The sequence below is a fragment of the Vipera berus genome, assembly GCF_964194415.1.
Source record: "Vipera berus genome assembly, chromosome: 5".
NCBI lineage: Eukaryota > Metazoa > Chordata > Lepidosauria > Squamata > Viperidae > Vipera > Vipera berus.
The window spans coordinates 102732402-102740890 of NC_138207.1; the positions used below are offsets into that span (position 1 = coordinate 102732402).

The 8489-nt window shown below is 39.6% G+C and overlaps 1 long non-coding RNA gene across 1 annotated transcript; it reads left to right on the forward strand.

Annotated features, from left to right (window-relative positions):
* Window positions 1-723: 723 nt before the first annotated feature.
* Window positions 724-6915, forward strand: LOC308668523. Its single transcript, XR_014026546.1, has 2 exons — window positions 724-833; window positions 6527-6915. It is a non-coding gene; the product is annotated as an uncharacterized lncRNA (long non-coding RNA).
* Window positions 6916-8489: the final 1574 nt, after the last annotated feature.

The following is an 8489-nucleotide window of genomic DNA, read 5'->3' on the forward strand; positions in this document are numbered from 1 at the left end:
CGCATGCACAGAACAGGGTTTGACTGAAGAGTGGAGCCAAGGTGAGATATGCACCTACCCTGCATATTTGAATTGATTGGTTGAACTTTTTTAGTCCCACTTTTTTTTTGGACTGCACATGGCAGAGGACTGGGAGCCGCAGGAGACGGCTGAAAGAGCCACATGTGGCTCCGGAGCCGCGGGTTGCAGACCTGTGATCTAGGTAATGCAGACCATGGTTTAGGAAGCTGACTTCCTAGTGCAGAGACTATATACTTATAATACTTCTGCTGCAGAGACATTTGTTGTTGTTGTTAGCTGCAACGTCGTGTCCGACTCATCGCGACCCTATGGACAACATTCCTCCAGGCCTTCCTGTCCTCTACCATCTTCTGGAGTCCATTTAAGCTCACGGCTACTGCTTCAGTGACTCCATCCAGCCACCTCATTCTCTGTCGTCCCCTTCTTCTCTTGCCCTCAACCTTTCCCAGAGACATAAAGGAGCATAAACACTCAAAGAGAGATATTACTGGACGAGTTTGATAAAAGTATGAGAGCAAGGATAGAAGATGTCCCACGATTTCACCTCTAGTTTTTCCTTCAAATCCTTTCCATGTTGGAGATAATTACAGTTAGAAGAACACAATTACATATGCAGATCTGGTTCACTCCGACTTAATTAATAGATTAAAGGCACAGCAAAAATTATTCAGCGAGGGCCGGAATAAACCATGGTTGAAGTATTAGCAAATGACTGGAAGGATAAAATCAGATCTCAAGAATGAAGGACGGGTGTTAAGGAAAAAAAATAAAATTTGAATTTGAAATTTGCAAAACCAATACGATTCGTTAAGGTACATATATAAACTCGACTTCCGGTGGCGGCGGAGCGCCGGAGACAGCCTTTTCGGGCTGCCCGCGGCTCAGCTGTGTAGATTTCACCCGAAACAGCGCCGATCAGCTGTTCGGGTGAATTTGAAGCCCCCTCCTCGGGAGAAGAGGAGGGGGTGAGGCCCCAGGTAGGGGTCGAGTTCTCCGGGGCCGCCTGAGTTCAAAACTTGGGCGGCTGAAGGATCGAACTCCCCCGTAGCCTGGGTTGCTCCCAGCTGGTCAGCGTCTCTGCTCCGGATTTCTTGGAGCAGAGCCAGGCGTTTACGACCACCCCTGCCAGAAGGAAAGACCCTGGAATAAAAGGAGCAGGCAGAGCGGTACAAGAGAAAAAGGAGAAGAGGATCTTTATGTTTTCTCTCGAGCTTAATGGACTTTTTAAACTTAAAGTGAAACTGCGTCACAAGTGAAAGTAAAAGATGGCGGCTAAACCTCCCTCAAAAACCCTTCGGAGTGCTGGAACTTCTCCGGTGCAACAGACACCGTTGCAAGCCTTGCTTCCTCCTGCTGCATTGACATCGAAGGATTTAGAAGATGCCCTTGAAAAACATGCCCAGGTAATTTTAGTAACATTGGGTGATAAACTGGCAAAAATGGAGGAGAGAATAGAAGAGAGGATGGAAGAGAAATTTAGTGCGATGAGGGTAGACATTTTGTCTACAGTGGAAAGTGTGGCTGAATGTGTGCAAAGTCTGGAAGAAAAGGTGGAAGATTTGACTCAAAAAAATGCTGTATTAGAAATAAAGGTATTGGAGAATGAAGACTTAAGAGACAAAATGGACAGAGAGTTAAGCCTTGTCCAGTTTCATCAGATGCAGTATGCTGTTAGAATCAGAGGCTTAAAAGAAAATATTAAAGAAGATTTAAAGCAGCTGATTTCTGAAGCCCTGGAAGCAGTATTGGGTCAGCCAGCATCTGAAATAAAGGGATGTATGGATAAAGCTTTTCGTGTTAACTCATGGATTGCCAGACAGAGGAAGTTACCTAGAGATGTCGTGGTTTACTTCACAAAGAGAGAAATCAGAGATGAAGTTATCCAAGCTGCCTATGATACCAAAGTGGTGGTTGCTGACCAAGAAGTTTTGGTCTTAAAGGAAATTCCTCCAAAGATTTTAAGGAGAAGAAAGGACTTTGCATTTCTGGTGCAGGAACTTAAGCAATGTGATATAAGGTTCAGATGGGAGATTCCAGTGGGGCTGGTGGCGATGTATGAAGGGAAAAGATACCGTCTGGCTACTGTGGCACAGGCGCGTGATTTCTACAATAATGTCTTAAAAGCAACCCCACTATCACTTTTGGAAGCGGCAAAGGGATCTGGTGAAGAAAAACCTCATGAGGCTGAAGATGGTCTAACAGAGGAGGAGGGTGCTGGAAGGGATCAAACTACAACTTTGTTGGCTGATGCTGGAGAGCTAAGGGTGACGCGTGCTGCTTTAAAAAGAGCAAAACAAATAAAAGAACAAGACCACCAGAAGTTTATGGAACTTTCAAATCGTACTTACAGCGAGGCAGTGGGAGGAGCACGGCCCAAAGAAGATAGGGCCATTGGAGGGGTGCTCCAGAAGCTTCGGGGGGACAAGAATGGCGACTAAATTCTTAACTTGGAATGTTAATGGACTAAATTCGCCCCAGAAGAGGAAGAAAGTCTTTCAATATTTAAAACAATTTAAGACTGATGTTATATGTTTGCAAGAAATGCATATTAGGGCTATGGACCAAAAGTTTTTACTGAATTCAAGATTGGGTACGCAATTTGTTGCCTCTGCAATGAACAAGAAAAACGGAGTGGTTGTTTATGTTAAAAATGTTATAACAGCGGACTTAATTGAAGCAGACAAGTATGGAAGATACGTAATGATAGACTTGATGTTAGAAGGTAAAAAAATGCTTTTAGTTGGATTATATGCTCCTAATCAACAACAACAACAGGCTGATTTTTTTAGCTCACTTCATACAAAGCTTACCCAGTTGGATTACAAATCGTTTATTTTTATGGGGGATTGGAATGGTGTTTTGGACGTACAGATGGATAAAGCTGGTTTTTTTAAGCGTATTCCGTGCCATGCTAGACTGCCTAAGTCTTTTTTTTGAAATGAAGGATGATTTGGAACTGCGAGACATTTGGCGTGACATACACCCGCATGAAAAGGATTATACCTTTTTTTCTGATAGACATCAATCTTTTTCTAGGATTGACTTCATTTTGCTGACTAATGACTTTTTCTCTAGGATTAAGAAGGTTAAGATCTGTGCAAGAGCTATTTCTGACCATAGTCCAGTATGGTTAGAGATCAATAAGGACAATAGAGATAGGCGCTCGTGGCGCGTAAATGAGAACTTGTTTAGAAACCAGAAAAATGTGGAAGAATGTAAACAACGGGTGAAGGATTTTTTTGAAATTAATATGAATAAGGATACGTCTATGGACATGGTTTGGGATGCTAGCAAGGCATATATGAGAGGGGTGCTGATATATATGAATAATAAATGCAGACGTACTTTGGAAGCTAGAAGGAAAGAATTGGAGAATGAAATTAAGGAAAAAGAGAAGGCCTTGACTTTGAGTCCAGGGGATGTGAAGACTAAGGAGGCTATCAAGCTATTAAGAGGGCAATTTGATAAATTAATGGCTGATCAAGTGGCAACCAACTTGAGGTTTGCTAGGCATAATACTTTTTGCAATGCTAATAAGCCAGGTAGATGGCTAGCTTATAGACTAAGGAAGAAGCAGAGGGCTTCTAACATAGACAAAATTGAACATAAGGGGAAGCTAGTGTTTCAACAGGACTTTATTAAGAAAGCCTTCGTGGATTTTTATTCTAAATTATATGCTAAGGAGAAGATTAATGAAAAAGATATTGATGAGTATTTGGAGAATGCTAGCATCCCGGTTCTCACGCAAGTACAAAAAGAGGAGATTAATCAATTGATTACAGAAGAAGAAATATTTACAGCAATTAAGGAGTTGAAGGTTGATAAAGCGCCAGGTACAGATGGTCTGACTGCGGCCTACTACAAAAATTTACAATTAGAGATGGTTAAACCGTTAAAGGAATTGTTCCAGACAATCCAGAGAGGGGGAAAGGTGCCTCCATCTTGGAGAACTGCTTTTATCTCTTTGATTCCGAAGGAAGACCAAGATGCTACTCAAGTAAAAAACTATAGACCGATATCACTACTAAACACAGACTATAAGATATTTGCTAAGGTGTTGGCTAATAGATTGATGAGGGTTCTGCAACGGGTGATTCATGGGGATCAAACTGGGTTTATTAGTGGTAGGCAAATGAAAAATAATGTGAGGCATATAGTTGATGTGTTGGAATTTTTGGAAAGGAACAACCAGATCCCTGCGGTGCTAATTTTTTTAGATGCTGAAAAAGCCTTTGATCAATTGAATTGGCAATTTTTGATGAAAGTTTTAGATAAAATGAATTTTGGGGATAAATTTTTGCAACCAATTAGGGCATTATATCAAAAACAAACTGCCCAAATAATAGTTAACAATAGTTTGACTGAAGCTTGTAGTATTGAGAAGGGTACAAGGCAAGGGTGCCCGCTATCGCCTTTGTTATTTGTGTTAACATTGGAGATATTATTGGTAAAAATACGAAATTCAGAAAGAATTAAGGGTATACGGATTAGAGATCAGGATTATAGATTGAGAGCGTTTGCAGATGATCTGGTTGTTACAGTGACCCAGCCTGAGAGCTCTGTTGTGGACCTGATGGAGATAATAATGCAATATGGGAAGGTTTCCGGATTTAAAGTTAATGTACAAAAAACTAAAATTTTGGCCAAAAACATGACAGTATCGCAAAAGGCCCTTCTAGAAGGGTTAACTGGATTTGAGATTGTCAAAAGGGTCAAATATCTGGGGGTGCTTTTGTCGCCCTCTAATACAAAATTATATAAAAATAATTATGAAAAATTATGGGGAAAAATCCAAAAAGAAATGGAGAGTTGGCAAAAATTGCAATTGTCTTTACTGGGAAGAATTGCAGCAGTGAAAATGAATGTCCTGCCTAAATTCTTGTTTCTATTCCAAATGATACCGATTCTTAAGAAAGATTCTAATTTGGAGGAATGGCAGAGAGGTATCAATAAATTTGTTTGGGCAGGGAAAAGACCACGAGTCAAACTTAAGATCATGCAGGATACTCGTGAAAGAGGTGGTCTTAAAATGCCTAATTTTAAATTATATTATGAAGCTGCTGCGTTAGTAGGTATAAGTGATTGGATCAATTTGACACAAGAGAGATTATTAAATCTGGAGGGCCACGACTTGTTGTTTGGTTGGCATGCATATTTGTTGTATGATAAGAAGGTAGATAATGTGTTTAGAGTGCATATTTTAAGACAGGCATTGCTGAGAGTTTGGAAGAAGTACAGACATAAGCTAGACTGTAAGATACCATTGTGGGCAATTCCAAAACACGCAATAGAAAATATACATGCTGGTTTCAAACATGATGCGACTACGTACAAGGAGATTCTAAACTTGGAAAGAAATGTCTGGTGTTTGAAACCATATAGTGTCTTGCGAGATGAGAAGATTGTTCAGAATTGGTTTCAATATACTCAACTACGGGCCAGGTGGAAAGAAGATCAGAAAAATGGCTTTACAATGACTGATGAAAATCTGATAAAGCAAATCAGAAATCAGGGTCCAGCACATATTAAACGGATATATCTTGCATTGATAGAGATTGATTCAGAAACAGAGCTTGTTAAGGACTGTATGATAAAATGGGCCCAAAATATTCAAGAAGTTATTACGATGGACACGTGGGAAAAGATTTGGGTGAGGAATGTAAAATTTACACAAGCTCAAAATCTAAGAGAGAACTTTTATAAAATGTTTTATAGATGGCATCTAGATCCTAAAAAGCTTGCAAGTATGTATCCGAACTATCAACCAAAATGTTGGAGGTGTGGTGATGAAGATGCAACATATTTTCATGTATGGTGGACTTGTAAAAAGGTTAAGGCCTTTTGGATAAAAATTTGGTGGAATATGCAGAAGATTTTCAAGCAAAGGATAAAGTTCTGTCCGCAACTCTTCTTGCTGGGAATAATTACGGATGCTACGGTTGTGGACACTAAGTTGATGTTGAATTTAATTACGGCAGCAAGACTCTTAATAGGTCAGTATTGGAAGAAGGAGGAACTGCCGACTATAGAAGAATGGACTTTAAAGGTTTCCGACCTGGCAGAGATGGCAAAGATCTCGGCTTATCTGAAAGATCACTCGCAAGAACGTTATATTATGGAATGGCGAAAATGGGTTGAGTACATCCAGAACAAATATAGGGTTAAGAAGTTTCATGTTGCATTTGAATAAGTCTTCCTTCGCTTTCTCTTTCTTTATTTTCTTTTTTTTCCTTTTTTTTCCTTTTCTATATATATTTAATATTATTAAGATTTGTATTATCCTGTATAAGCTAGAGAGTGATGGATTTTAGAGTTTATGGTTGTTAGCATATGCTTGTTTATGATTGTTTTTCTTTTTTATACCTTGTATTTAGCTCTGGGAAGTCGGGGGGGGGGGGGTAGGGGGGGAGGGGTAGGGAGGGAGGGAGAGGGGAGGGGGAGGGGGGGATTGTTAAAGATAAACTGTATGTTAAAACTTTTCAATAAAAAAAAAAGAAAAACAAAGGTACATATATAAACTCTTACTCAAATATGACACGGAGGTAGGACAAACAAAAAATTTCAGAGAAAACCCCCCCCCCCCCATAATACAACGCTAGGAAGAACCATGGACTCAATCTATAAAGATTTAACTACAACTTAAAAGAAAATTGTTATAAAAAGTTTATATAACTCCAGCAATAACATCCAAGATAGGTATCTCATACAATAATAAAAGCCGGTAATATATGAAAATGAGAAAAGATTTTATCACATTTAATGTATTTGCCAAAAAAAAACCACCTCAAAAGTACCCCAAAGATGTGTATAATACAATGCAGATAATGTTGGAATTCAAATTTGGAAAAAGAAAAAAGTGTTTTTCTTACTGCATATAATCAATCCTGCCTCCCACCCCCACCCCCCCCAAAATCATCAAGAAACATCACAATTTAATGAAATAATAGGACAGTAAGAATACATTTTGTTCAATACTGGAAAAAAAACCTCAATAAGTCTGACAACATTTCGTTGGGACTTGAACCTGGAGAATATAGGATGATGGCAAAATTAACCATGTAATAATCACAGCAGAATTTTAACTAAATTTAAATAAGAATGTTTCCAAAATATATGCAATACATCGTGCAACTTGGCAAGGGTAAATATTTAACGTTTGGCAGATAACGGGTTCCAATTTTTATAAATATATTAATTTACAGAAGCACAAAAAGGAACCTGAACAGCAACCAAATAGCATTTTTCTTTTTCTCTTTTTATTTTTATCTCATTGTCAAATTTGTTTCACTGTTTTCTTCCATTACGCACAAATAACCATAAATACACAATATAGTGGAGACCTTTCTATTAAGTAATCAACTTAAGACCGACACTTTTATTGTACAACAAATATCTGGATGTAATTTGTAGTATTTTTAAAAAATATTCTATTGAGTTCTGGATCAAAAAACTAAATAATTCTTTGCCTAGTAAGACTGACCTTTAAAAGTATAGTTAATTTTTAGTTTATTTTTCTGGAACAATTAAGCGCATCCTTCTGGTCATACCTCATTTCCTTATTCTCACACGATACTATTCTTTCCCCCCCCCTTATTTCCAGCGGTCTAAATTTTCTAAACATTAGAAAGTTAATAATCTAGCACTAGCGTATTACTACAAGTAGTCCTTGAGTTACAACAGTTTGTTTAGTGACCATTTGTGGTGGGTCTTATTACAGGTGGGGATGAGACAGCATATAGGGCGGAGGCACAAAAACTATCCATATGGTGTAGTAACAACAACTTGCACCTAAACATCGGCAAGACGAAAGAGATGGTGTTAGACTTCCGGAGAAAAAAGGAGGAACCTGCCCCATTTTACATCGGGGAGGACTGTGTGGAGAGAGTTTCCTCCTTTAAATTTCTGGGAGTCTACCTCTGTGAAGATCTCACCTGGAAAGTTAACACAACCCAGGTGGCTAGAAAGGCCCAACAGAGGCTTCACTTTCTTAGGATCTTGCGGAAGAACAGGGTAGAACAACAGCTAATGACCCTCTTTTACCGGTCTACCGTAGAGAACGTCCTCTCGTACTGTATTGTGGTTTGGTATGATGGTCTGACAGCCGCGGATAGGAAAGTATTGCAGAGGGTGGTGAGCACAGCACAAGACATTGTGGGCTCTCCCCTGACACCACTGGATGACCTCGCCAGGGCTCGCTGCCTTGGAAGAGTGAGGAAGATTCTCAGGGATGACTCACACCCTGGACGGTATCTCTTTACTCTCCTACCATCCGGTAGGAGATATAGGAATATAGCCAGCCGTACCAACAGGCTGAAAAATAGCTTTTATCTGTGGGCTGTTAGGCTTTTAAATGGGACATAATCTTATGCAGAATTGACTTGGGAGGCCGGTGTGTGGTGTAGTTGGTTCACATGGTGTGGTGGGATGGAGGGTTTGTTGTCACTGTGTGTTGGGGGGAGAGAGCACAG